This window comes from Artibeus jamaicensis, unplaced genomic scaffold (genome assembly GCF_021234435.1).
Source record: "Artibeus jamaicensis isolate MK-2021 breed Jamaican fruit bat unplaced genomic scaffold, CSHL_Jam_final contig_391, whole genome shotgun sequence".
Taxonomy (NCBI): domain Eukaryota; kingdom Metazoa; phylum Chordata; class Mammalia; order Chiroptera; family Phyllostomidae; genus Artibeus; species Artibeus jamaicensis.
This window is the reverse complement of record NW_026521814.1, coordinates 24,054,376-24,069,551: the sequence shown is the minus strand read 5'-3', so window position 1 is coordinate 24,069,551 and position 15,176 is coordinate 24,054,376. Positions and strand designations below refer to the sequence as shown.

General features: G+C 41.4%; 1 pseudogene; it reads left to right on the top strand.

Annotated features, from left to right (window-relative positions):
- Positions 1-317: 317 nt before the first annotated feature.
- LOC119062129 (rho GDP-dissociation inhibitor 1-like) lies at positions 318-10,303 on the top strand (annotated as a pseudogene).
- Positions 10,304-15,176: the final 4,873 nt, after the last annotated feature.

Sequence of the window (15,176 nt, the reverse complement as noted above, 5' to 3'; positions counted from 1 at the left end):
AAAGGAGAAACGTAGAAATGAGCCCTTTTTATTTCCCAGTTACCAGAGCAGAAGTGGATGAGGAGTCTCTGCCTCCACCAGGAAAGAAATAACTTACGTACGTATACATTCCAGTATTGTTTCACTCAAAGATACTATATCATCTTTATCGAATGGTAGTCCTCCTCCAGCCCTTTAGCTTCAGTTCGTTTAGGAGCTGATGGGGGAGGGAAGCCTAAACATAGTGTCAAGTTGTTCTGCTGGGACCCTTTACTGGGGACACTGCTTCCATCAGATCCAGGCCAGGCCCTCCCTCCATCATTCCGGGGCTGGCCAAGATGGAGAGAACCCTGGAGCAGTCTTCTCTCCTGTCTGAGGGGCCTCTGCCTGGCCCTGGCCTTACGATCAGCATCCGGACTGAGTCTGAGGTGGTCCTTGTGGCCCGGCTGCAGGTCAGGCCAGGCCTCCCTATGTCTCCTGGGCAGCCCTAGGACTTGGCTCTCTTGGGCCTTATACCTGCTTTGGCCTCAGAAGAATTTGATCCTTCAAGAGCCTTTGAGAGGACACCTGCCTCCAGCCTTAGGACTTTGAGAGGTGAGCTAGGCCTTAAACTCTGTGAGGACTGCAGGCCAGAGGGGAGATGGCAGCCTCTGCTGGTGGGCTCAGGATGGTTGGCTTTCTTCATGGCCACCCAGACTGGGACTGGGAGCCCGGGTCCAACCTTTCTGCTCTCCTGTTGTCCTCTTGCCCTGGCTGGGACGGGATGGGAAGGAAGCTGAAACCCACAGCTTCTCCAACTGGTGGTGGCAGAGAACAACTGTAAGATTTTTAAAGTGTGCTGAATACAACTTTTAAACCAGAATGCGGTGAGGGTGAGGGTGAGTGTGAAGGTGAGTGTGTCTGGGCTATAGTAAGTGTTCAGTGGGTTTTCTTTTTTTTTTAAGATGGAAAATAGTGAAAAAATGTAAGAAACTTAGGGGGAAACATTAATATGTTTATCCTGTGTGAAATTAGAGGTCCAGAAACAGGAGAGAACAGGGCATAAGCTATATTTTAGTAGGTAATGGTGAAGAAATTTCCAAGTGATGAAAAACATCAAGCCACAGATTCCAGTTCTTCTGTGAGTACCAAGCAAGACAAATTCTAATAAAATAACATCTAAGTACCTTATAGTAAAACTACTGAAAACCAAAGACAATTAGAAAGTCTCAGAGCAACAGAGGAGAAAGAGACCCATCATCTTCAAAATACAGCAATCGATTGCTAGCTGACTTTCCACAGGATTGATGAAACCTCAAAGACGATAGGATGACAACTTTGAGGCACTGAAGTATATAACCCGTCAACATGTCAGCATTTTTTCATGAGCCTGGGTAGGCAAATGTTTCTTAAACATGACACAAATGCATATCCACAAGAAAAATATTGATGAATGATATTATATGAAAATAACTTTTTTCATTAAATGATAGTGTTAAGAATTAAAATGCATAACTTATCACAGGTAAAGTTATTTGCAACAAAATTATCTTATACATGACTTATGTATAAAATAAAAAGAACTCCTGCAAGAAAAGGACAAATAACCCAGTTTTTAAAAATGGGCTAAAAACTTCACAAAGGAATATAGGGAACAGTTCTTTGTGGTGTGGGAATGTAGTCCAGCTCCCACTCAGGAAGGCCAGTGGGGAGCAAGGTCTGCCACACAGGAGCTACCTCCATGGATAGGTTCTCTAGTGGGGAATCAGGCCTGCATTGTACCTAGGCTGCTATGAGACTTTCTTTTGCTAAAACTCCCTCACCATGAATTGAGGCAGAGAGTGCTTACTGTAACTTCCTAAAGTCTGTGCTAAGCCTCCCCAGTACCGAGTGTAACCAGTTCAACTACTTTTCTTCTTGATCTGTAACATCCTTCTCTTTGAAGTAATTAGCAACATTCTTTGTTATCTGTAAAAGGTAATCTCCTACATTGAACATATGCATAGTAAATGAGGACCATTCTGGATGTAATGTATCCAGAAAAACAATAAAAGCATGTTCAGGCAGCATCCAGGGCCCTCTCTCTCTCTTAGAAAATGGCCATGCTGTCCCTTTTTCTCCACAGGACTTCTGTTGTCTGTATGTATTTGTTCACTGTGGCCATAACACATGGGTCCTACTGGCCAGGATCCACATCAAAGGAGGATATCTAAATGGCTAATAAATATATGAAAAGGTACTCAACTTTATTAGTCACTGCAGAAGTACAAAATAAGACCACAATAAGATGCCACTGCATACCCAATAGAAACACTGAAACACCAAATGTTGGTTAGGATGATGAACTGGAACTCTTATATACTGCAAATGAGAGAGAAAATTGGTATACAACCACTTTGGAAAATGCTTGGCATTATAACCTAAAGCTAAATATATGCACCAAGAGACAAGAATATTCATAGCATCATTATTTATGCTAGCTCCCAAACTGCAAATGTTCATGAGGATTAGAGCCAAATCTGGCAATTAGAGTGTACTAAATGAATATCAGTTCTATTATTATGATTTTTTTTAGCCTATGAAAGTCTTTCCATATTTTGTAGATTAAAAACCTGCCCAGCTGAGTATCAGTAACATTAATTCAGAAATATCTAATTAAATAGAATAACTGAAAATACCTAAGCAAGATAATGCTTTTTTCTTTCTTACCTCAAGGATTGTTAAAAGCTTATGGTGAAGAGTGTGGTGGTGGCCAGAGGGAAGGAGGGGCAAGAGCGGGGGTTGGGGGCAGGTGGGCAGGTGGGCAAAGGGGAAGGGAATGAGGACATCTGTAATAGTGTGAACAATAATGTAAAAAAAAAAGTATGGTAGATTTAATCACTGTCTTTTAAAAAAAAATCTCTCAAATACCAGATTCTAACAATAGACATTCATTAGATTCACCTTTATCTTTAAGAGGTGTACACTCAATTCCACTGAAATAAAGCATCTGCTTCCTTCTGAATTGCAGAGCTAAGGTTTTCAAATAAAATCTTGCCAGGACACAAAGCAAGGTTTTGATTTATTATTTTGCTACAAATCACCAATTAACCTATTTTGTCTCACAGATAAAAGCTGAAAAAATAATCTGAAGTTACCAGGTTCACTCCAGTGCCAGCACAGCTCTCATTCAGACATTGTGAACACAGCTCTGAGCTTCTGCGTGGGTCTTAGGGTCTTGCTTTTCCAAAGCCTCTCATGCCCCCTTTCTAAGTTATGGCTGAAAAAATTTAATGAATACAATCCTAATCCCTAAAAGCATTGATTCAAAAATTGGGAGTGCAAAATGCAAACTGGAATTTAGTATAATGTTATGGTTAAAATTTTTATTTTTTCTTAAAATGGGAAAACAAGAATCCGTTCAGAAAGAACCTAGTTATAATCTCATGCATTGATTTAGGAACTCTTCCCCTATCTCCCCATTACTATATATATATATATGCATAACCATAAATATGGTTTGTATTTATGTATCATCACCGAAGTGGTGGAAATAATTGGGGACACTTCATTGAAGTGTCCGCAATTCCCAGCTGAGTGCTTGGCACTTAGTAGGAACTGAAGACATGTCAGATGGATGAGCACTAAAGGAAGTTGTAAATATATTACGGAGAACTGGATTCCAGGCCAGGATTATAGGGCAAGACTCAATTTTTGCACAACTTTATAGCTCCTGGATGACTTACTAAAAATCACATTTCTAAAACTGTGAAATCAAAAAACATACCAGCAGGATGATGTTTACCTCCAGATGACCCAGTAGTCTGTTTCAACCCTGAAATGGTCTTACTTGTGTTTATTAAAATGCATTATTCTGCTTATTTTAAAAAGGTTTTCACTGTATAAGAACTTTTATTTTTTTTCTTTCTAGGGGATAAAATATAAATTTATTCTCAACTATCTAGACAAATATATAACAACTCAAAATTATAAATTTATAATCATTGTTTTCCAGATGAGAAATATCTTCATTAAAATGTCTCTTAAAAATTGCTCCCATGTGCCCAATATCTCAAGTAACCATACTCCAAAAGAATTCTCTGATAAATCTATCAGAATTTACATTTGGATTGTTTTTGTTATCAATAAACCTTAAACAAGGGTATTGAATAGTCAGCTTTGTTTTGTCCTGGACTTTTGTAAAATGGAGATATTATCATTCTAATTTTACTGATGGAGGAAACAAAATGCGTACATGAAGCCTTACCTCAATCCTCATAAACGTCCTGGTAGAGATTGCAGTAGAAATTGTTTCTTTAAGATGCTGCCTTTGTGGCTCTATAAGCAATTCTACTTTCTTTTCCAAAGCTTCTTTTCACAGAGTTTTAACCACAACTTTCTCTTCTGTATAAGTTCCAGATTTAGGCCTTGTTTTTTTTTTCAAAAAATTTTCACTCCATTTTTCTTTCCCTAGGGTGGTTGAGGAAAAGAATATTCTGCTTAAACAAAAAGTTATCATAAAACCAATATAAGCATAACCAATTCACCAGATTTTAAAAATTTATTATATTAGAATAATATACTCATATTTACTTATTTACTCATATCACTACTTAAATTAAAAAAAAAAAAAACTTCTCCGTCTTCTACAGCCTATCCTAATTGATCTCCACTCCACTGGGGGGCAGGCACAAGCAAGTGAGGGTGGGAGTGGGGGAAGTAAACAGGTGTGCTCCGTTAGCCATCTCAGTCCAGAGGATTCTCTGGGTTTAGCTCTCATGTCTTCTGCACCAGAACGGAGCATCCTAGGTAGTAGTGAGTTTTAGGAAACTGCATTCATATGGCTGTCAACCACAAGCCAGGTGAGATATCTATGCAATAAAGACCTTGGTTTTGGAATAATTGATCTGAAATAATTTTTTTTTCTAGCAGTGATTGCAAAGTAGAAACAATTGTCTTCTAATGTCACTCCTGGTTCCTGGTAATAAATTCATCATCTAATTATAGGTCTTTTATTTTTGGTAGCTGAGAGGAAAAATAAAGTAAGTTGTTTATTCAAAAGTCAGTCCAGAGCACATCCCTATTTTAATGTACTGGCAAATACTTTCTTATGCAGAAAAAGAATACATACACTGCTCAGTCCCTACTTCTGCATGAATATTTATAATGGTGCTGGGGGCTCCAGATGGAGCTGTTGACTTTCATCTTATTAGCTGATTCCTGGCCCAGGAGTCAAAGGCCCATGAAAGAGCGACAAAAAAACAACCAATAATCTGTTTCATAGTGAGTCTAACAGATCTCTCCACAAGATAACATGACAGTAGTAAAAGAAGAAAAAATGGAATGGCTACGTCTATGGTCCACTTGCTAGTTCTTTAGAGGGTGGGCCTGAGAAGCCCAGATGTGTCGTTCATGGAAAGTAAGTCTAATATAATTTTAGATGGAATGTCTATTAAGTAAAAAGTTTGTCACTTGGACAGAGTAAGGAAATTGCTTGTAAAGACTGGTACACACTACAGTCTGGGTTGGATCCTATTGAACATCCATGCAGGGCTGACAAAGGTAAACAAAATGATTAGTTGATATGTCACCATAGGAAATGTTATTGATTATTCCCGGTGTAAAGTCTTCCTTCCTGCACAGTAGTAAATTCCACTAAATTTAGTGGAAGCCTCTTCTCTGGAGCAGCTGAAATTCAGCTTCCCCTCCACAGCTGGTTCCCTGCTGCTGCAGCAGCCGACAGCACTGGCTGCTGTGGGCGTCTGGCTCTTCCCTCAACGACATTAGCAAGAATGAATGAAGCAAGGCTTGAGTCCTAATTTAGAATTATCCTGAACTACAAGGAGCAGCATCAGAAAATTAGCCTTCCTATAAATAAAAAGTGATCTGAGAACTCTGAGTTGACCATTGCCGATCCATTAAATTGTTTTCTCTCCTTGTATTTACCTTCACTTTTCACCACATATGTATATACATATACACACACACTTTAAAAAAAGTCTTCCCTCAAGGATATGTTTATTGCTTTCAGAGAGATGGGGCAAGATGTGGGGAGAAAGACAGAGAGACAGAGAGAAACATCGATGTCACAAACACCAATCGGTTGCCTCCCATAAGAGCTCCAACCAGGGATCAGACCTGCAAACTTTCTGGTGTATGGGATGATGCCCCAACCAGCTGAGCCACCTGGCAAGGGCTTTACCATGTATATTTTTAAGAAAAAAGTTTAATTTAACTATAATAATCAAGATAAATGAATTAAAGCCCTGGATTTGTCCCTAAATAGTTGGGAAGCTTTAATAAATTTTAAGTCTCTTAGAATATTTTTAAGTCTCTTTAAAAATTTTAGTCTCTTAAGTCTTTGCTCATCTATAAATCAAAGGTTTTTCCAATGAATCATCTAAGAGCAACTAAAAGTTACATGGAAGCATAAAATATGTCAGTATTTTACTAACTTAGTTTCACTTAAGACTATAAGTGATTGACTAGAAGTTAAATTAATTCTATGAGTTCTTTTAAGATTAAGCAGAATAAAAAAGTTACTATGTCTTTCAAAAATAAAACCTTTTAATATTTTGATATATTTCCTTTCAATCTTTCATATACTTTATAGTAAATGTCTATCCTCATGTTTCATATATGGTGGTTACTATACATTTACTGTTCCATATCATAATTCTTATTTTATGTAGCAGTAAATAGAATTGACTTTTTGAATAATTATTGACTATATAATTACAGAATTTAACTGAATGAAACCATGGCTTCATTTAAGTAAACCATGTGGACAATGATATATTTCTTTCTGACTTAAAGCAAGTGTGACTAGACTTTTATGTAATGCAAATGGACATGTGGCATTATTAGGAAAATTTTACTGTTATATTTAAAATGAAAAGTTACTAATCCATGGGATTAATACTTTATTTGTCTTGGAATCTCTCAAATATTTGTCATTCCTCATGCTGAAATCCTTTTGTGACTAGTATTTACTATTTATCTTTAATTTTGCAAAGTCCATTCCTCTTTTTAAAAATAGCAAATAAAGAGAACTAATTACAGAAAACATTTGTCTTAATGTCACCTAGTCAGTGTGGATCAAACACAAAAGTCTAGCCATACTTGCATTAAATGAGAAAGAAAGATATCCTAAATTTCCAATTTGTTTCCCATTCCATAAGTCAGACAGGTTCATATTTTGTAAACATCGCGGGAGAAAACAAATTTCAAAGTGTACTCATTCGGTGCAGGATATGGTAAAGTGTGCAACTTCCATAAGGACTGAAAATAAAAGGCCAAGAAATGAATCCTTTGGGCTTGGCATTCGGATGTGGGGGATCCCCAAAGAAGAACATGAACTAATACACCTACAGCAATGACTTTAAAAAACAAAACACCTTCTTCTAGAACTAGTGCTATCAGGCAAGCAGAGAAAACCGGACAGGAGTAAGAGTGTGGGGATAACGACACTGTGCAAAGGCAGTTCATCAACCCACCCCGAGGCCTCTGAATATGCCGCTGTTTGCAGAGCACCTTAATTTAAGAGACAGAAACCAAAACAATCAAGGGAACCTCAGATTGAAAGTCATGTCAAAACTAAATCCATGAAAAGGTCAACTGGCTCCTGATTGTCTGTCTTAAAAAGTCCACATCTGTATCTCAAAAATGCACCTCCACTCTCAGTGGAAATGCCTGGATCTCAACTCTAAACTCACGCATGACTTTTAGCCTGGCACTGGCAAATTCTAACAAATACCTTAATGTTCTCAGATAAAGACAGCGGTTTGAAAAGTTAAAAAGAACAGGAATTTTGAAGGGGCCAACAATGGCTCTCAAGAATGGATGATTGCAGCTGGAACCTCTTCTTCGCATTTTTCACTTCACTAGCGTCCTTGAGATTTTTCTCTCCCCGAATGCCAAACATCTAGTTTTGTGAGTCATTGAATTCAGCCTTTTTTCTTAAAGGATCTGTCTGTCCGGGGTATTGAATGTTATTGGCAAGCTCTACTACTTTGTGTCAATTGGATAGAAGAATGTGGTTACAAAGCAGTCATCAGGCAAGGACCTTAGGGACAAGAGAACTTGGAACACCAAGCTTCACAAAACAAAGGGAGTTGAAAGAATGAGTCCCCCTCACTGCCGGATAATGACAGGACTGCAACACTCTAGCAGCTCTGCTTCACAAATTGAAATAGGTCATGTTCTGAATTCCATGGAAAAAAAAACAATAACAAAGATCTCCAGAAACTGAGTTCAAATAGGTTAGATTGTGACTAAAGAGGAAATATTTTATGCACAAGATAATACCATTGCTGTTAGTTACTTACATAGAAAGTGAGAATGCCAGTGCACAACAGTGCTCAGCACCTACAACACCCGGGAACCTCCTAGGAGATCTTGCCTTTCAGCCCCACCACCATCACCAGGCCCCTGTACACAAACACGGACCCGAGACGGGTCAGACAGACTGGGACCCTCTGGCAGTCGCAGCACCACCAGAGTTTGTACCAAATTGGGTGGAGGTCAACCACAAAGCATAACTCTCACATCCAGGGAAAAAGGCAAGTGCTTAATCCCAGCTGAGACCGCCTGCCTGCACTAGCTTCCTCTGCCCTGCCTTCTCTGTGTTCTCAGCCCTGGTGAATCCCACTATTATCTCAACCCCTTTCACGGCAGCCTTTGGAATCTTAATCCCTTCAGGCCCTAAGGGGGACCTGGCCCTCCCCTGAGGCTAGCCCTTCTCCTGCAGCCCTGTCTTCAAAATGGGTATGATTCTCCCTCCCATTCCTGCCTCCAAACATTGTGGCATTTCCCCTGTTTCTTTAGGCTCCTGCCTTATGATCACAGTTGCTATTGGAGCAGATAAGCACAGTTAAGAATATCAAGGTTAAACACTGTAAGATACTACTAAAATTATGTTGGAATTAAGGGAAATCCTAAAGATGTGATTGCAAACTAATTGAATTGCTCATATATATTGCAAATACCTACTTCACCCCCCAAAGGACCATTATCTAGTCTCATAGAGGGATCTTTAAAGAGTATGTAATTTTCATGCTATTTAAACTGTCCCAGATTTTAGAAAAGTGAAAGTTCCAGATTATTTTATAAATTATAGCACTGATATTAAAATCTAATAGATTAAAAAGATGATCTATTTTACTTATTAATATCAATTCCAAAGGACAATAAAATGTTAATAAACAGCACATTCATAGAATAATGTGTCATAATCAAGTGGGCTCCTTCCCCCACTTGTGTAAGAATATATGTAGTTCGATAGCACAAAATTTACTCATATGTTAGCGTATTAATAAAAATTGTGTTTACAAAGTCATTGAAAAGGAAGTTGATAAAAAATCAACTCTACTTTGTTGATTATTTGCTGATGAGAGTTGATGAGAACTTCCTTTGTATGACTATATACCCTTTATCTCAGTCCTAAGCCTGGCATATTTCCTGTGGGAGAAATACCAGAGATGTCCTGCCTGGAACCAGGGACTGCAGAGGTGACAGTCACCACCACATCTTCATACTGTCTAGCTGACTGCCCAATATCACCAAAACCAGAAAAAGTAAAGGCATAAAAACTGAACAAAATAAAGTATCTCTGTACGTGCAAATGGTAAGATCGTATACCTGGAAAATCTAAAAGACAGGAAAGGGAAAAAATTCAGGTTTCTCATTTAGTGTGGGGAGGGAGCGTGAGCACAGTACGGTGGAGCCTCAGGTCAGACCCAGCTGGAGGTGGGCCTGGCTGTGCAGGAGCTCGGGGCGTGGCAGGCTAAGGAACAGCTGGCGCAGACTGCAGCTGGGCATGAGGAGGACGTGCACTCAGTCAACTACAAGTCCTGGCCCAGAAGAGCATCAGGAGATCCAGGAGCTGGACAAAGGATGACCAGAGTCTGCGCGAGTACCAGGAGGCATGTACTTGCCTGCCGTGGGGCCCAGGCTGCCAACATGAACGTCCGCAACATCAGTGTTACCTGCCTGACTCTGGTGTGTAGCAGGGCCCCGGGCCCCCTGGAGCTGGACCTGACAGGTGACCTTCAAGGTAGGCCTTCAAGAAGCAGTTCTTTGTGCTGAAGAAGGGTGTAGACTATGGATAAAGATCTCTTTCTCAGTGACCCAAGAGACTGTATCTAGCCAGAAGTACATCAAACACATACTAGAAATGCATCAAAATTGACAAGACTGACTAGCTGGTAGGGAGCTACCATCCCAGGCCAAGGAGTTCGAGTTCCTCACCCCCACGGAGGAGGCACCCATGGGTATGCTGGCTTGTGGCAGCCACAAGTTCACAGACCACAAAACTGACCTGTTCTGGGAGTGGAACCTCACCATCAAAAAGGATGGGAAGAGCTGAGCCTGGTCCAGGAGGCTGACAGGACTGACACATGGAGAGATGTGCGTGCCCGACTCTAACTCACCCCCACCCTGTGCCCCCCCCCCCATACCAAAGTGCTGCCAGGGCCCCTGCCCATGCTGCCATCATTCCCCTGCCTGCCCCCTGCCTGCCTCCTGCCAGCCTACAGGCCCCAGCCTCCTGGATAGTCCAGTGCCGTTGCTGCTTCCGCCTAGGCTGTCGGGGTGGAGGCAGGCTTCCCTGACCCCGGATCCCTCCAGGGTCCCCCACTTGTCCTCACCCAACCGGATTCACCGGAGGCTCTGGCATTCCCAAGGGAGGGGGGCATTCAGGCACCCCTGGGCCTTTTCTGTTGTTCTGCCTGCCCCTCCAGGGTGCAGGGTGGGGGTGCGGTGTATGATGCAGGGCCTTGTGGGGGCAGGTGATCCTCCAGCTTTCACTCCTCCCTGATCAGTTTATCCATTGCTGCCTGTGATTGTCTAACCATGATGCCTTAACATGTGGAATAGATGCTGTGGGTGTCCTCACTAACCTCTGACTTGTGTCTGTGAGAGCATGTGGTCTCCCCCAGTCCCCGCTTCCCCACCCACAGTCACTGTGGCTGGGGAGGTGTGGGACATGCCTGCAAGGGCCTGCCCCTTTCCCCATCCTCCTCCAGCCAGGGCTGTGGGGGCAGCTCCACGGGCTTGGGGAAAGCCAAACTGCCAAAACTCAAGTCGCTTCCAGTCCCATCTGAGAGGCTTGGTGTCCTTAGGCCTTTGCTTTCTCTGTCCCAGTGGGCAGCACACAAACCAGAGCCCATGGTCCCAAAAGAGAGCCCTTGGCAGACAAAGCCGGAGGCTGAGCTTTACTTGTCCTACTTGGGTCCGCTGGCCTGGAGTGGCCTGCCTGGCCTGTCAGTATTTATTGCCTCTATGTGTGCCGTCCTCTGGGCCCACTGGCCTGCCGCCTCTGCCCCCAGGATCTGAGCCACCATCCCTGGCAGGCCCTCCCTGGGTCCAGCCAGGACAATTGTGGGATAAAGCATGTGCAGTTGGAGCTGTCCCCTGTGCCTCCCCTCCAGGGTCCGGCCCTGGCTGGGACACACAGGAACCTGTCCCTGCTTCTCCTCTTCTGACCTGGAAGTAAACTCCCCCAGAGGAGAACAAAAGAATTCAGCGAGGTTGTAGGATATGAAATCATCAATATACAAAAATTAATTATTATACAGACATATACAAACAGTGATAGAAACAATAGGACAAGTAGACCACATTTAATAACCAAAGCAAAATACTTAAGACAAAAAGAAATATCCAGATTCTAAAAGGAGAATCTTTCTAATATTCACAAAGGCTCTAAAAGTTAACTTGGGAGGACATGGAGAAAAGGAAACCCTTGTGCACTGCTGATAGGACTGGTACAGCCACTATGGAAAACAGTACTGAGCTTCCCCAAAAACTTAAAAATAAAACTGCCATATGATCTAACAATTCCACTCTTGGGTATATATCTGAAGAAAATAAAAACACTAACTGGAAAAGGTATCTGCACCCCTATGTTCACTGCAGCATTATTTATAATAGTCAAGACACAGGAAACAACCTAAGTGTCACTGAAGGATGAAAGGACAAAGAAGTTGTGGTTTACACAGACACACACACAGTGGAAGACTATTCAGCCATAAAAATGGAAACCATGCCATTTGCAACAACATGGATGGACCTTGAGGGCACTGTGCTGAGGAAAGGAAGTCAGGCAGAGAAAGACAGATATCATATAATGTCACCTACATGTGAAGTCTAAAACAAACAGAACTGGAAGCAGAGATAGACAGAGGGGATTGGTAGTTGCCAGAGGCAAGAGGTGGAGGATGAGCAAAACAGATGAAGGGGGTCAAATGATACAGACTTCCAGGGACAGAAAAAGTAAGTCCAGAGGATCTTACACATAGCATGGTGACTGTAGTGAATGGTTTGCAGGTTGCTAAGAGAGTAGATCTTAAATGTTCTCATCACGGGAAATAAAAAGTGTGTTGAAATAACTACGAAATATATAAATAACTATGTGTGGTGATTAACTGTTAACTAGACTTATTATTTTGATTATTTTGCAACATATAGCTGACCCTGGAACAACACAGGCATTAGGGTTTTCGTGGAGACCAGGACCAATAAAATGGCATTGGCTCAATCAAGATGGCATAAAGGAAAACAAAGTGGAGTCACTCATGCCAGTCAGCCATGACACTTTAGTTCAAGAGGGAAACTACTTATATCATGCCAGACACATCCAGCAAGGGGATATATCTTCCCACGTGGTCATAACAGATATGTCTGACAAGGAGACACACCCAAGATGTCTGCACATGTGATCAGAACAGCCTCATCTGCAGAGCAGCACCACCTATAAATTGGCTCCTGGGGAAAGTCCCTATTGCCATCAGGGGTGCCAAGACCTTTATCAAAAGGGTGGAAGACATCACTTTCAAGGTATAACTGAGGCAGGCTCCAGACCACTGCTGACACACCCCACCCCACACACCACAGTGATGCTCCACACCACGTGCTCCATGCTGATCTCCCTTGGCATTGGCTGCTGGAGACTTAGCCCTGCTGGACTGAGGACTTCATCTGCCCTGCTGCCCTCCTGACTCCAGAGACCCTTCCTTGCAAGATGCTGACAACTCCCTTGCCCACCGTGCTGTCTCCTGGACCTGCAGACCTAGACTCTGGGACTCGGGTTTGTTTATCCTCACTGATTGCTGTGTGTGTGTTATATTTCTCTTATATTGTTAGAGTGTGAGTGGAATATTAATGTATGTTGACGTTCTACTCTGAGTGAACCTGCATTTCAATAAAAGCTGAGTGTATAGCATAGTTACCGTGTGTGACTCTTGTCTATTCCTTGGTGCTGGGCTACTCAGCAGCTAGCTGAGCAGTTGCCCAGCTGACTTACAGGAAGGACTATGTCACAAACACACTTGTGACAGTGCCCACCACTCATGCAGTAGAAAATCTGAGTATAACTGTGGTAGGTCCTCCACATACACATATTTCCAATTATGGATAAAAAATATAGTATGCATTGAAGCTAATATAATACTGAATATCAACTGTAATTTAAAATTTTTTAATAATTTTTAAAGCACATCAGTTGCTGCCCCCCCCCACAGTAGACTTTACATATGTCAAATCATTATGCTATATACCTGGAACTAATATAATTTCATATGTCAAGTGTTTCTCAATAAAAGTAAGTATGTTTTAAAAGTTAGCTTGGATAAATATATAGGTACATTGTGTTCTTTGCTAGGAAGACTAAATATCATCAAGCAGTATGTTATATTTATAAATTATCAAGGAACAACCATAATAAGAATACAGATTGGAATTAGGTAAGCCAATTGTAAAGTTCACATGAAAATAATAAGTATAAAGGAACAGTCTGGAAAATTCTGATGAAGAGCAATAAGTTACTATCCTTCTCAGATATTTAAATGTGCTATAAATGCATCAATAATTAAAAGTATAGAATTGGCTCATGAAAAGATAGGCTAATGAAACACAATAGAAAGTCCAGAGATAAACCTGAATGAAGACATAGGGGAACTTTGTGTACAATGAAGATTGCATTTCAAATCAAATGGTTAAGAGAGAGTTTTTAATAAATAGTGCTTGGAAAACTGGGTAGCAAGTTAGAAAAAAAATGAAGCAGATTCTGTACTCAGGCTATATATCAGAAAAAGCAAACAGGTCCAACTGGACCAACTCTCTGACATCTAAGTTATACCTCCAACTGAACCTTTGTCACAGCACCCTGTATCTTCCTCCTCGTCAGATTTTGTAATTATGTGCACATATTCACTTGTTTAAAGACCTTCTTCCCTCATGAGACTGCAAGCTTTATGATGGAAGAAATTGGTTGTTCAGTACTTAGAAAAATACCTGGCACTTAAAATCAGTAAAGATTTTTTAAAAGAATGAATATATTTACTCTTCATAACCCTGCAAAATGATATTCTTACCCTCTTCATTCAGATATGGGAAACAAGGCTCAGAAAGGTTAGGTGATCTGTCCAGTCTCCTAAAATACAGGTCCAAATCCAAATCCTATGACCTTATATGCTCTAACGTCTCCAAACGAAGAAGGGGCTTCTCATGAAAGATCTGGAAGTGGCATAGGCAGCTGAAGTGGATGACTATCCATCCCTGGGCTCTGGTTTATGAGGTCATGGTTATGAACAAAGAGCAGGCTCTGTCTGAGGGGCTGAAGATGAAGCACAGTATTTGGGTTTTAACTAAAATGAAGATGTGGTGGAATGTTAAGGGAATAGGTGAAGGGAAGTGGGTTTGCAAAAGAAGAGGATCCCCTGCAACTGAGCTAAGGGACTGAACAGCAGTAGGAACATGAGTAAGGCAAGGGGGTGGGACTTCCAGGCAGCCAAGAGGATAAAAGAACGAATGAATGGATGGCTTAGTGAATGCAAGTGAATACTTTTAGCAGTATTTGAGGACTCTGGAAGCAAGCAGCTTGGACAGAATTAGAGGGGCTGAACTAGTCAGAAGTATCAGGAAATACTCAACCAGTATGAGGCTGTGGTATTTACTACATTCCTTTAAGTTTTCTGAGCATTTTTTGTCTCCCTGGAAAGACTTCTATTCTACGATATGGCCTGTCTGCCCTTGATCAAGTTGTGGTATAACCCCTTCCACTCCCCCTCACCCCTACCCTCCCAGTTTCTCTGGAAACTCCTGCTTCACTGCTATAAGCTAAATTATATCCTGCTGCAAGGGTCAGAGGCAAGAAAGTAAACTATGGTCAGTGGTGGAGGTAGAGGTAGTGACCACACAGAAAGGCCAGGGGTGGATTTCTCAGAGAGTTAAAGTTCAAA